We start from the raw sequence: 14,639 nt of genomic DNA, 5'->3' as shown, positions 1-14,639 counted from the left end.
TGTTTAAATGAATAGTATATTTCAATTCAAATTGTTAATTTGATATTAAAATGACACGAAATTCAAATATATTAACTTATTTTAAATTGTAAATTATGTTGTATTTATAAATATAACTTTTATTATTTATTTAAATTAAAGGCTTCTATTTTTAAAATTAAATTCAAATTGTTTATTCGATAGTAAAAAAACAATATTAAAATTCAAAAATAGAATGAGATATTTTATAATTACTAAAGAGACATTATGAGAATGAAAATAGAAATTTACAAAAAGCCCTTCACGCTAATTTTACATATGAGGAAATAGTTTGCCCTTGGGTAAGAGGGTGACTGGTACTTAAGGCAACAAAAGCTAGTCATCCTCTTAACTAAAAGACATCTCCATCATTCATTTTAAAAAATTTAAAAGCCGAGATCTTTTTGGTGCATAGGAGCATTGCTCTAGGTTTAATTAACCTAAAATTACCCAATCTGTTTCCTTATTAACATCATGATTATGTCGTTGACATGAATAAAATACTCGTAGCCTAATATCTACTGCAATAGGAGTTGACCATATCCCGAGTTAATCCTAAGTTCCCAACCTAATTAACTATCATCCAATAATAATTAGATGCTAATTATTATTCCTAATTACCCTTTCAATATGCAATGAACCTTGTTGATAATTGTTAGGAGAATTAATTAATTGATAAACCATGTTTACCATTCCACAAATAGATTAATTGGGGAAAAAAATATGAAAGGTTGTGGTGCACATGTTTGATAAACTAAAAAATTATGGTTGCTAATTAGGCCAATAATTTGTGATATTGGAGCGGCCGTGTGCTTCAGATTTTCAAACCCTAGAGAATTGTTTAATCATCTCTACTGTAGTAGGTTGTGTTGATTGTAGAGATAGTAAGGGCAAAAGTTTATTTAAATCATTGATTTTCGAAGAAACCGCATGTTAGAGCGTGTTTAAGTTTATATATATTTGTAAGAGAAACTGAGTCTCACGTAGGAAAATTAGGTGCACAATTGGTTTAAGGGGTTTTTTTGCATTTAGCCCCCTAGTAAATTTTTATTTTAAAAATAGACTTATCAAAATTTAATTTGCAAAAATGGCCCTATACCTGCCACGCAGGCGCCACGTCAGCGCCACGCGGGCTGGGCATGGGCCAGTGTATTAAGTTAAACACGGTGAACCATTCACCGTGTTCAAACACGGTGAATAGTTCACCGTGTTTAGTACGTATTTTTTCCTAGACGAATAGGGAGTTAGGGATGTTAATGGGGTATGGATATCCAAAATATTATTCGAACCTAAACCCGAATAAATTATATATATACATAATTTATTTTTATTTATTTATACAATATATAAAATATCTAATAATTTTTATTTCTTAGATCTTCATCCAATCCAATGGTATAGATTTTTAAAATTATTAGATATTTTATACCGTTGGATTGGATGAAGATCTAAGAAATAAAAATTATTAGATATTTTATATATTGTATAAATAAATAAAAATAAATTATGTATATATATAATTTATTCGGGTTTAGGTTCGAATAATATTTTGGATATCCATACCCCATTAACATCCCTAACTCCCTATTCCTCTACAAAAAATACGTACTAAACACGGTGAATGATTCACCGTGTTTAACTCCGCGTGGCGCTGACGTGGCGCTTGCGTGGCAGGAGTAGGACCATTTTTGCAAATTAAATTTTGATAGGGCTACTTTTAAAATAAAAATTCTTCAGGGGGCTAAATGCAAAAAAAGCCTTTGGTTTAAAAAGTACATAGAATTGACAAGGTGAGATGCAGAGATTTGACCCATTTGAATACAACTTACCAATTCTGTTGGAATAATAATCCAAACTTAATTAAAATATAATTAGAGATAAATTTAAATTTTTTATTTGATTATGATTAGGAATTTAGGATATGTAATTATCCAAAATAAAATTAAATTTATCATCTGTTATGATTTAATGACTATATATAATTAGGCATGGGTTAATTAAATGAATAGGGCATAGTAGACATGGCTGCATGAGTGTTGTCCAGAATGTAATTAATTACTTTTTATAAATAAAATATTAGTTTAGTTATCTTATTTCTCCTTCGGTATCTTTTTTTCATATTATTTTGTTCGATTTTCGATTTTAGATTATACAATTGGTATCAGGAAAAATTACGCTTTCAACAAATTCAATTCCCTAAATATTAAAGGGGCGACACGAAATGAAGGATTTAAAATTAGTCTTAATACCATGTTATCTAAAAATCGGCCTTATTTTTTCTCCAAAAAATAAAAAATCAGTCTGATAAAAAAGAATCTAGAAACATATTAAACAAGCAAAACCCACATGGAGCACTTATGATTCTTACTTAAACTATAATTTAAGCGACACTTCAGTTCTCGTTATAGTTTTTTGTTCAAATTTTCTAAATTATTATAATTAAGGCCCACAGTCCAATCTGATAGACTAAATACTGCACGAATGTGAGAGCTCATTTACCCTCATGACTTCATCAATCATAACATCGTACTGCCACATTACTAAGTGTTTAGTCGGCTAATTTGTATTATAAAACTAGATTGCAACAATATGGAAAGCTCAAACTAGAAAATATAATAACTCAAACTTTGAAGGCCACAACCTCTCCTGCACGGTAGTTTAAAAACCACGAGTATAATATAGTTTAAACAAATTAATACTGCACTCTATAGTAAGGCCAAACAAGTTTGTAGTACGTGGTTCAATCGCAAGTGGGCGCGCGCCTTTGTAGACATCTCACATGCATTGCAACTGTACCTTACTATACATATCCCCTTCACCACCACCACCACCACCACTACCCTCCTCCACCACCACCACCACCACCACCACCACCACTGCCAAATTGAAACCCCACCACCATCCAAGAAAGGTGCTGCAAACAACACAAAAGAGGCCAGAGCAAACCTTTATTATTGGCTAACATGCATGTATTTATTATATATGTATCCTTCTCTCCACCTCTATTAGCCCACCACCTTGCCTTATTTGGCTCCTTTTGGTGACAAGCCATTTGCCATGCCCCCCATGTGGGTTCAGGACTTGTTATGTGGGTGCTGGAATATTGTACTACTCTTTGTTGTTCTAGACACACCCTTCCCCCCCAACCCAGAACTTGCGCGAATTGTGTTCTGTCCGTAGCAGAAAGTTTTCTCTTTTTTGAGAGATAGATGGCATACTATCTGTTTCGTTTATTTCATTTTAAAAATGAATATAACTGAAAATATGAATCGAACTAGAATTCGAATTTGAGATCTCAAGTATCAACCACCAAACCATTTGCTACTTGCACTAGAGACGATCGGTAGCAGAAAGTTTTTTTCTACAATGATTATTTTACATAAAAATAAAAGCACTGTTGTAGATCTCCTATAATGTTGCGTTTGTGGGGATTGTTGATGATGAGCTGATAATACATGCAGTAGAGATTTCTGAAAAATGTCACAGGCCTAAATTATAAAAAAAAATATTTTGATAAAAATATATAGCAAGATTAATTTATAAAATAAATTTATTCGATACAAAAGTATACAAATAATTTAATTATTATATTGATTTTATATGATCCTTATCATCTCATCTGGCTCAATAAGAGGAGTTGGGAAAAGTTTTATGTTGCTATCTTCTGGTACAAAGAAAATATTTTTATTTTATAAACTGTGTTATCTAAAACTTAAATATAAAGATCTTAAAATGAAAATATACATAACAACATCAGGAATATATATATTCGTAATTAATTGACATGTAAATAATAAACTACAAATCATATCAAGCAAACAATTAATATTTGAATTTCAGGAGCGCCACTAATTTTATTTATTTTCAGAATTTAAAATGCTGGATATTTTTGGCACCGGTGGGTCCGGATGCCACGTGGCAAGGACGAATCCTCGTGATCGATTTATTATGGAGGAGGTGTGCAGTGTGCCCGGTGACGTGGCCACGTGCGTCCCCAGTGTCATTAACCCCTCCACACGAACCGATGCCACGTCAGCATTAGTCTAAATACGACAATGTATGCTATCTCATAATTACTTTATATAAAAATAATAACAATTAATTAAAAATTAAATAAATTTTGAGTATACTATTTTAATATAAAATAATTATATTGTTATTATTAAAATTCTTAAGCCTTTTTTATTAAAGCGCAGCAATAAAATAATCGAATAAGTTAAGGATTAGTAATCCTTTTGAGAAATCGAATGGATTCGGTCTTATACATACGCGAGGAAGGTAATCAAAAAAAGAAAGAAAATGAGTTTTTCTTTTTTTTTTTTATCACTTAGGAGCAGTGCGAGATAAAAGTCTCATGCACGATTTTGAATGAGAGAAAGAAGTGAGGAATTCTCTTTTCGACTCTGACTCTTTTACTTCAGTCGTTGCTTTCCTTTCTGTTACTTCGAAAGCAGCTGCTTCAGCTTTAGCCACGCGAATTTTCGATATTTCTTTTTATTTTTTATCAAACGAATGACATCTTTTTCTGAAAATCCTAGTTATTCTTGGCATGATATTGAAAAATCTCATTGCTATTACTCAAACAAGCATAAAATGTATGCTTGCATATTCGTCCATCGGTCAAATCGGATATGTAATTATTGGAATAATTGTTGGAGACTCAAATGATGGATATGCAAAAATTTATTATGGCTTATTAACCATCTAATCTATTGCATATTTAGATTTTTACCATCCGCTTATAAGTGAGAAACTTGTTAACTTAAAATATATATAGCGAGTTTAATCAAAGATTAAATAATTATTATGAAGTAAGATAAGATGAAACTACAATTTAAAATTTTTTCACAGATTTTTAAAAAAATTGCCATAATACATTTTCTGATATTGGTATACTCAAAATATCACTCCATCCAATAATAGTATATTCTATTAAACAAGTGCAGCTACTATATTCTTATGAGTACGATTGCCCTCGTATTCATAAGTTGTTTTCGATGATAGAGTTTTCGAATCGACGATCCATATCATTAAACATTATGTAGGGCATTTAAAACGTCTAGAAATCAAATTTTATAATTTTTTAACATCATTTATCTTACGATCAAAATGTCACAAAATTGACGATTTTTAACGGCCGATATGAAATATTTGCTAGTTTAACGGTGTAAAAAAATCAAAATCAGTTGAATTTTGATAAAAAAATTCTATTCACTATATAGATAAAGATCAATAACTCCAATCTTAAATTAAAGGATCCGAACATCTATTTTTAAGACGTCGTTCGATTTTGACTGTTCATTTTATACTCGCTTGATGAACTTTATTATGATTTCGAAAAATTACGAAATTTATTTTCTAAAAGCTTCAAATACTCTAGATCATATTTAACGGATTGAATCGTCGATTCGAAATCTCTATCATTAAAAATAATTTATGAGTACTAATGGCTCTATACTCATAAGAGTATAATAGCCCTAGCCATATTAAACGTATCAAACAAGTGAATCAAAATAATATATAAAAATGTTAGAAAAAAAATTTAAAAATGGGGGAAAAAAAATTGGAAAAGAGTACGAGTGACGAGGAAGCGTGCCACGAGCTCCGAGAAACAAGGGGACTTGAAACGAACCAAAATAAAATTAAAAAAACAATAGAAAACAAAAAGAAAATAGTAATAAATGATCAGAAGCCACGATCATGGAAACCCTTAGTTAGTAGATGTCGGCTCTGGAGGGTCCATAAATCACAGTGGGGGATGGTCGGGTGCTTTCGGAAAGAGCGCTTTTTTCTTTCGGAGCCTAGCGCGAATCTTATCGCATAAAGAAAGCCACTCCTGCCGATATACATATCTCACTTTTGCTTCCTGCTAATTCATATATATATATATATATATAGAGTGAGGCTACTATGCTATCGGAAGTACGGAGCCTTCCGTGCTTCCAACTCATTTTCGATGTTGCGACTCTCGAATCGTCAATCGGTTCCGTTAAACTTGATCTAGAGTATTTGGAGTACCTAGAAAATAAATTTTATTACTTTTCGATATCATTTGCCTAGTGATCGAATGAGCTCAAAATCAACAAATTTCAATGACCGTAGTGAGCAGTTTGCAAGTTTAACGGTGTAGAAATATCCAAAGCACGTAAAATTTTGATAGAAAATTCTTTATACTATATAAAACAATATCAATATCTTTGATTTAAAATTTTAATATCATATTATTACATTTTGTAAGATTTTTATTTTCAGCCGTTGATTTTGAGCCCCTTCGTTCACTAGGCAAATGATATCGTAAAATCATAAAATTTATTTTCTAGGTACTTCAAATATTCTAGATCAAGTTTAACGGAGCCGATCGACGATTTGAAAGTCGCAACATCGAAAACGAGCTGGAAGCACGGAAGGCTCCGTGCTTCCGATAGCATAGTAGCCTCACTCTATATATATAGTAAGATTACTGTGCTATTAGGAGTACAGTAATTCTTGTGCTCCTAACTTTCTAATTATCCATCAAATTTGATGGGTGATTAAAATGAGAGAGGAAGGAGATATTGAAGAGAAATTTAAGGAAAAGAGAAATTGAAATACTCAATTTCTTCCTAATATCTCCTCCCTCTCTCATTCTAACTATCCATCAAACTTGATGGGTGATTAAAAAATTAGGAGCACAAGAGCTGTTGTGCTCTTAATAGCACAATAGCCCTACTATATATATATATATATATATATATATATAATACTTGTAAAAGTATCATGGGGGTGATACTTGTGTGTTTTTACCACTTGGATGGAGAGATGTGAGATTGAGATGATGGTGGTAGGTGGTGGTAGGTGGAATAGTGTTTAATCCAAGAGCTATTAATAATCAAAAAGTAGATCCAATAGCTTAAAACCTAATAGCACCATGATGGTGATACTTGTAAAAGTATCATAGCTCAACTCTATATATAAGATTTTGTTGGGAATTACGGGAAGATTAAGAAAGGATGATGGAAAGATATTATGTTCATTTCCGTATGTAATATTGTGTTCTGCATATCGCGATTAGCTGGTTACGATATATTTTCTACGGTCCCATCGGAGAACGCAAAAGCATATCCCTATGTGTTTTTTCTTCAACTCTATTTTATCTAATAGCATTAGATAGATCTTAATATCAAACTAAGCCTAAGTCTTAATTTAGTATTGAGGTTTATCTAATGTTATTAAATAAAATAAAGTCGAGATAAAAGTATATTAGGATATGCTTCTACAAAAATATCGTAACCGACTTATCGTAATATGCGGAATATAATATTACTTACGGAGACAAATAAGATTTTTTTTTTCGTATTTTCTCACCGGGATTATCAAATTTTTCATTGTTAAATTTATTCGTTTTAACTATTTTCATTCATTAGATCATATTATTCAATCAACCAACCACCAGTTCAATCTTAGGGAATTACAATTATCATCATAACTGCACATTTCTTCATCCAAAGGTCAAAAATCTAATAAAACTAATAATTTGGTATTATTAAAAACATTCCAAATCATCAAGTTTTTGACTGTCTGATGGTGATTTATAAGGTTAGGATAATAATAGTTTTTTAGAGTTAAGTGAGTGGTTGGTAGAATAGCATAATTTAAGAAATTGAATTGATCAGTGAAAAGTTTATAAGAATTAAATATTTGATGCTTTTATAAGCATCATAACTAAACTCCATATACTCCGAGCCATGCATTCTCTGCATGTGGCTATTACTCAATGTGCGTTTCTCCTCTCCCAGCCCATCGTTTTCTCCATGTTTTTTGAGATATTATTACCTGAACCTGGTCCAATGAACCTTTTTTTTTTTTTTTTTTTTTTTTTCGAGAGAGATAGGTAATATATTACCCACTTCGTTTATTTCATTTTAGAAATAAAATTAGCTAGAAATATGAATCAACTAGGATTCGAACTTGGGTCTCGAATACCAACCACCAAACCCTTAATTTGCCACTTGCTCTAGGGACGATCGGTCTGATCCAATGAACCTGGTCCAACCCGTCTACGAAGAATAATTTCTTCTGTTGTTAATATTAAAGTAAGAAAAAATAAAAATCATCAATGTAATTTATATATGCATATTTCCTATAAAGAACGAAAGAATAGTTTGTGCGTAGAAAATAGAGTCTACGTGCCAATATTATAAGTTCTAGAACTCTAATATAGTTAGGTGTCAAAATAATTTCCAAGATTTTAATGGTGTTAAAAAAACAGCTATTATTAATTATATTAAAAAGAATGGAAAACTACAACTTTCCATACATAAAATTTTTAGGTATTATAAATAATCAAACATTTTGAAGCTGTATAGAACAAACTGAATATGAGGGTGGTCCATGGTGGACTCTGCGCAATCAATTAAATATTTATCCTTTCCTCTCCAGTAGATGTGAGATTCATTAGATCACGATGCGACTCTCTGGGCTCACATCACATGTAGCATCACAAGTTGCAGGAAAAGTAGTACACATTGATTGACTAAGATGTTGATTTTTCGGATCTGTATAAATTTATCTGTCAATATTAAAATCAGATCTATTAACTAGTAAAATTATTTTAAATTTTAAGCCACAAATACTATTCTCTAATAATAATTATTTATATGACGCACGCTAAAACTCATGTTGAGAAGAAAGAAGCATGAGTATTGAAAGAAATGATATTACAGTAGTCAATTTTTCAACAAAGACGAAGGTCTTATTAATCAATTTTTAAAAACTCTAATTATAATATCGCCGTGCCTATATATATATACATATATATATTGGTGATATCTGGATCCGACTAGACGAAAATAATAAATTCTAATATATCTCTAAACTTAATTACATAAGAAATAATCAAATAGTCGGAGTAAAAATAAGAAAAATATAAAATTTTTCTAAAATAATTAATCTAAAAATGTAAAAACGGAGGCTGAACAATTCAATTTGGATTCCAAACTCAGCCGAAATGGCTCTGCGATTCGACGCATAAATCTCAAAAAATATTTTCCAAATTGAGATTGCACTCTGAAATCAGATACTCGAGCGAAAAATTATGATCGTTTAAAAAATGGTGGAGCGAATTGAGATTGACGCCAAATTGGCCGCATCATTATAGCTTTTAGAAGTTAAATATTTTTATTGGATTTCGGTCACTGAATTGCTTCAAATCCAAACTTAAATCTAAATCAAATACATGCTATAAGAATTAAATAAGATCGGGCTTCGATTTGAATTGCGGGGTTGGATAATAATTTGGTCTATTTGCGCCTCTATTTTCAAATGAGAATTGCTTGGTTTTCTAAATATTAATATAGAATAAACTACTAAAAATTAAAATTTGTATATATATGAAATAAACCTAACAAAGGTACCCAAAATGCCAGGGGGTGGGGAACACCAACTACCGGAAACAAACGCTAGTGATTGTACTAAACGAATACTTGTGACAGGTAAAAAAATTTACCCAAACTTATTATTCTAAAAAAGATAAAGTTTAGGATAAATGGAAAAAATGGACTATACTAAACGAATCCTTGTGACAGGTAAAAAAATTTTTACCCAAACTTATTATTCTAAAAAAGATAAAAGTTCAGGATAAATGGAAAAAATGGACTAAAATAAGAGCCATGCCAGGCACAAGAGTCCAAATCACTACATTTAAATTAGATAAATAATAGGCCCAATAAGTGGGGCCCTCAATTAATCGTCCACCCATGTGATGTGGTGGCTGCATAATAATAAGGAAATTAAAAAGAAAAGGAAATATGTGTGGACTGTGGAGGCCTCTCAAAATAAAAAAATAAAATAAAATTTATCAGTTATATTACTAACATGATATTTTAAATTAATAAAATTATTCTTATTGAATTCACCCGTCCCATCAAAATGGGCTCTTTCCAAAAAAAAAAGCTCCCTATTCACTGTCACATCTCAATTTTAACTTTATTCAAAAATTAATTAGATGATTATAAATACTAATTTTCTTAAAAAAAAAAATTAAAGACTAGAGTGGAGGATCATAGTCTTTAGATAGAGTTAAAACTGATATATGACAACAGATCGGTGGCTTCTCAACGAGACTTTAACTCAAATAACTATAATAGCACAATTCTTAGATAATTTGATTTTTTTTTCTTAAATCTCAATAAAACAAAAAGATAACGTCGAATGCAAAAGTTTAAGAAGTCCTATAGTTGAGGAAACTTCATACATTTCCACTCAAAGAAAAAGATAAACTTCAATTTGCCAACCCTGGTATAGCACATTTTTATTCTACTATTTGATAGTTCAAAAATTATACTTAATTATCATATTATTTTTATTTTTATTTGGAAAAACTTTAAAAATTCTCCATGTGGTTTCGTAGTTTCTCACTTTGCCCCCCTGTGGTTTAAAATGTATCAATTTGCTTCCCTATGGTTTCTTTTTTCTCTTTTTCTTATCAATTTCATTATTTTTTTCTTAAATCAGTGATAAAGTTAATTTAAAGGATACTAAAGTGAATATTTGATAAATCTAGATGAGTATCTAAAGTTTTTTGTATATAATTTGATGAAATATTAACGAAAAAGCTACCGAAAATATAAAAATGAAACCACAGGGAGGCAATTTGATACATTTTAAACCACAGGGGGGCAAAGTGAAAAACTATGAAACCACAGGGGGGGTTTTTAAAGTTTTCCCTTTTTATTTCAAGGAAAAAATATATCATCAAATAAAATATAGTAAAATAATTGTTTTAAAAAAATTACTGAATGACATCCTATTAACATTAACAATAGATATTTATAGTGAAATAAAAATAAAATCACATGATAGCTAAGTAAAACTGTTTAAACCACGAAATAATAAAATAAAAACATATTATATCATATAATAAGTAAATATAATTTTTTGAACACAAAGAAAAAAAAAGTTATATACTCAAAAGAGAGAGAGAGAGAGAGAGAGAGAGAGAGAGAGAGAGAGAATTCACCCAACCGAGCAAACACAACACACAATATATACGGATATTCAAAATTTTATCCGAATCTAATAAGAGTAAATTTATCTTATGCTAAATAGATATGATTTTGAATATGAATATCAAAAATAAGAATTTGACGAATATGAATCCGAATATGAATTTTGATTGTATCTGATCCGAATTCGAATCCTTATTTTATATTATATATAATATTTATATAAAATTTTGATGTTATATTTGAATTTGTATTTCAGAAATTTAGATTTAATATAATATTTTGAAATATTGAAAAGAAAAATAATTGTTGGTCGGATTCGAATTTGAATATGAATTTTTAAAATTCATCATATTGAATTCGGATTTAGGTTTCGAGTTTGGAGTCCGGTCCGAATTCAGATTTTTGAAAATTCGCTTCCAATCGGACCCATTCACATCTCTGACACTGACTCAAAACCCAAACCACACCACGACAACGGGGATGGACAATTATTAGGGTGTATCCGGTCCACCAAATCAGATGTGGACCTCCCATAATCTACCTCTCCCATACGGATAAATTTCAAATCTGAAAAAAGAAATCCTAGATGAAAAGTAATGATCAAAATTAGTATAACATTTGTGACGTGTTATTTTAAATTCAAACTCTAATGTTTGATTATTTTTAAATGATCTACTGCAAAATTTGTTCGTAAATTTACTGTAGATCTTAGTGATATATAGAGTTCGGCTACTATACTTTTATAAGTATAGAGTCTCTTATACTTATAAATTTTTTGTCGTTTGATCTACCCTTTAATCATTTTCACTCGCTAGATCATACTATTCAACCAACCATCCACTCAACTCTAGGGGCCCACTATCAACCTACTATAATCACTCTCATCCTAACCACACATTTTTTATCTGAACGGTTAAAAAATTATGAGTATAAGGGGCTCTATATATACTCATATGAGTATAGTAGCCATAGCCGTGATATATATATATATATATATATATTAGAGAAAGATAATATGCCATCTGTTTCGTTTATTTTTAAAAAAAATTAAATTTAATTAGAAATATAAAGTAAGTAGGCTTTGAACTTAAAATTTTGGATTCCAACCACAAGTCTATATAGTTGTGTATGAATGCTTGTTGGGTATAACTCATGAACTTAAAAAAATTTTGTATATAAAAATTGTCGGCAAAACAAAGTACAGTTCTCATGGGACAAAGAATAAGCTAATTGCGGCTCTTCGATGGTGGGTTGGAGCAGGTCACAGTTAAGTAATTTATTATTTTATTTTTAATTTATTAAAAAATGCCATCAAATAATATAGCAAAATAAAATTTTTTTTAAAAAAAAAGTGTATAGAATGGTACAATATTTAACAATATATTCTTACAGTAAAATAATAAAATAATAATATAATAATTAAACAGGTGAAAAAAAAGCGCTCAACTACTTTAATATTTGTAATAATAGTAAGCGTAATTTTTGGAAAATAAAAATATGCTAAATAAACTAAAAATATGCTAAAAGTTTAATATACATTTTTGCTTTTTTTTTTTTAAAAAAAAAGGGAAAACAAAAGAAGACGCTCCGACCTTTGTGAAGGAACACACGTGGGCCGTGTCAGCATGGGGCCCACCGCGCGGCGCTGCATCATAAGCCCACATGGCCACATGGGAAGGGCGCGGGAGAGGGTGTAGATGAGGAGGAGGAGGAAGAGGAGGGGTCAATCATGGCGCGCGTCGCATCCCCACCGTCCATTCCCCGCCCCCTCCACAACTCATCGTACGGCCCACGTGGGACACCACCGCCCCACTCTCCCCCGTGCTCTCTCTCACTACCCCCCCTCTCTCTCTCTAAAATAATATTGTATAAAATAAAATTATTAAAAAATCGTATTATACGTAGAGCACGACTACTGTACAAATAAAAACACAGCTTCTCTTGTGTTCTTAAAATTCACAACTATCTATCAATTTTCAATTTTGATGAGTATCTTATTTCATCTATTTTTTTTATTTTTTTTTCTTTCTCTTTCTAATCATGCATTAATAAACTTAAGAACACAAAAATTACTGTGTTTCTAATAGCACGATAGCCGCCTACTCTTATATATAAACAAAAAAATAAATATATTTTTACTAAATTTTTTAGACATTTATTTGCAAATTTTAAAAGTTGAAAATATTAGGGCTGTAGCAATACATGTTCGGAAAATACGCAACTTACCCCTCAGTATTCACCTTTTTTTTCTTTTTTTTTTCTTTTGTGTGGGATGGGAATTATGTGATGCAATAATTACGTGGCATGCACAAAAACGACGAAGGCATGTAAACACCTGAATTTATGAATGTATATATATTATATATATATATATATATAGAGTGGGGTTACTATGCTCACGGAGCCTTCCGTGCTTTCAGCTCGTTTTCGATGTTGCGGCTTTCGAATCGTCAATCGGCTTCGTTAAACTTGATCTAAAGTATTTGAAGTATCTAGAAAATAAATTTTATGATTTTACGATATTATTTGCCTAGTGAACGAAGGGGCTCAAAATCAACGGCTGAAAATAAAAATCTTACAAAATGTAATAATATGACATTAAAATTTTAAATCAAATATATTGATCTTGTTTTATATAGTATAAAGAATTTTCTATCAAAATTTCACGTGATTTGAATATTTCTATNCAATTTTATTTTTTTTTTTTTTTTTTCGAGAGAGATAGATAACATGCTATCCGCTTCGTTTATTTCATTTTAGAAATAAACTTAGCTGGAAGTATGAATCAACTAGGATTCAAACTTGGGTCTCGGATACCAACCACCAAGCCCTTTGCCACTTGCTCTAGGGACGGTCGGTCTGATCCAATGAACCTGGTCCAACCCGTCTACGAAAAATAATTTCTTCTGTTATTAATATTTAAGTAAGAAAAAATAAAAATCATCAATGTAATCTATATATGCACATTTTCTACGAAGAACGAAAGAATAGTTTGTGCGTAGAAAATAGAGTCTACGTATGAATATTGTAAGTTCTAGAACTCTATTATAGTTAGGTGTCAAAATAATTTCCAAGATTTTAATGGTGTTAAAAAAACAGCTATTATTAATTATATTAAAAAGAATGGGAAACTACAACTTTCCATACATAAAATTTTTAGGTATTATAAATAATCAAACATTTTGAAGCTGTATAGAACAAACTGAATATGAGGGTGGTCCATGGTGGACTCTGCGTAATCAATTAAAAATTTATCCTTTCCTCTCCAGTAGATGTGAGATTCATTAGATCACGACGCGACTCTCTGGGCTCACATCACATGTAGCATCACAAGTTGCAGGAAAAGTAGTACACATTGATTGACTAAGATGTTGATTTTTCGGATCTGTATAAATTTATCTGCCAATATTAAAATCAGATCTATTAACTAGTAAAATTATTTTTAATTTTAAGCCACAAATACTATTCTCTAATAATAATTATTTATATGACGCACGCTAAAAATCATGTTGAGAAGAAAGAAGCATGAGTATTAAAAGAAATGATATTACAGTAGTCAATTTTTCAACAAAGACGAAGGTCTTATTAATCAATTTTAAAAACTCTAATTATAATATCGTCGTGCCTATATATATA

The sequence above is a fragment of the Ananas comosus genome, linkage group 18 (assembly GCF_001540865.1).
Source record: "Ananas comosus cultivar F153 linkage group 18, ASM154086v1, whole genome shotgun sequence".
Taxonomy (NCBI): Eukaryota; Viridiplantae; Streptophyta; class Magnoliopsida; order Poales; family Bromeliaceae; genus Ananas; species Ananas comosus.
The sequence above is the reverse complement of the archived record's forward strand: the minus strand, read 5'-3'. Positions refer to the sequence as shown.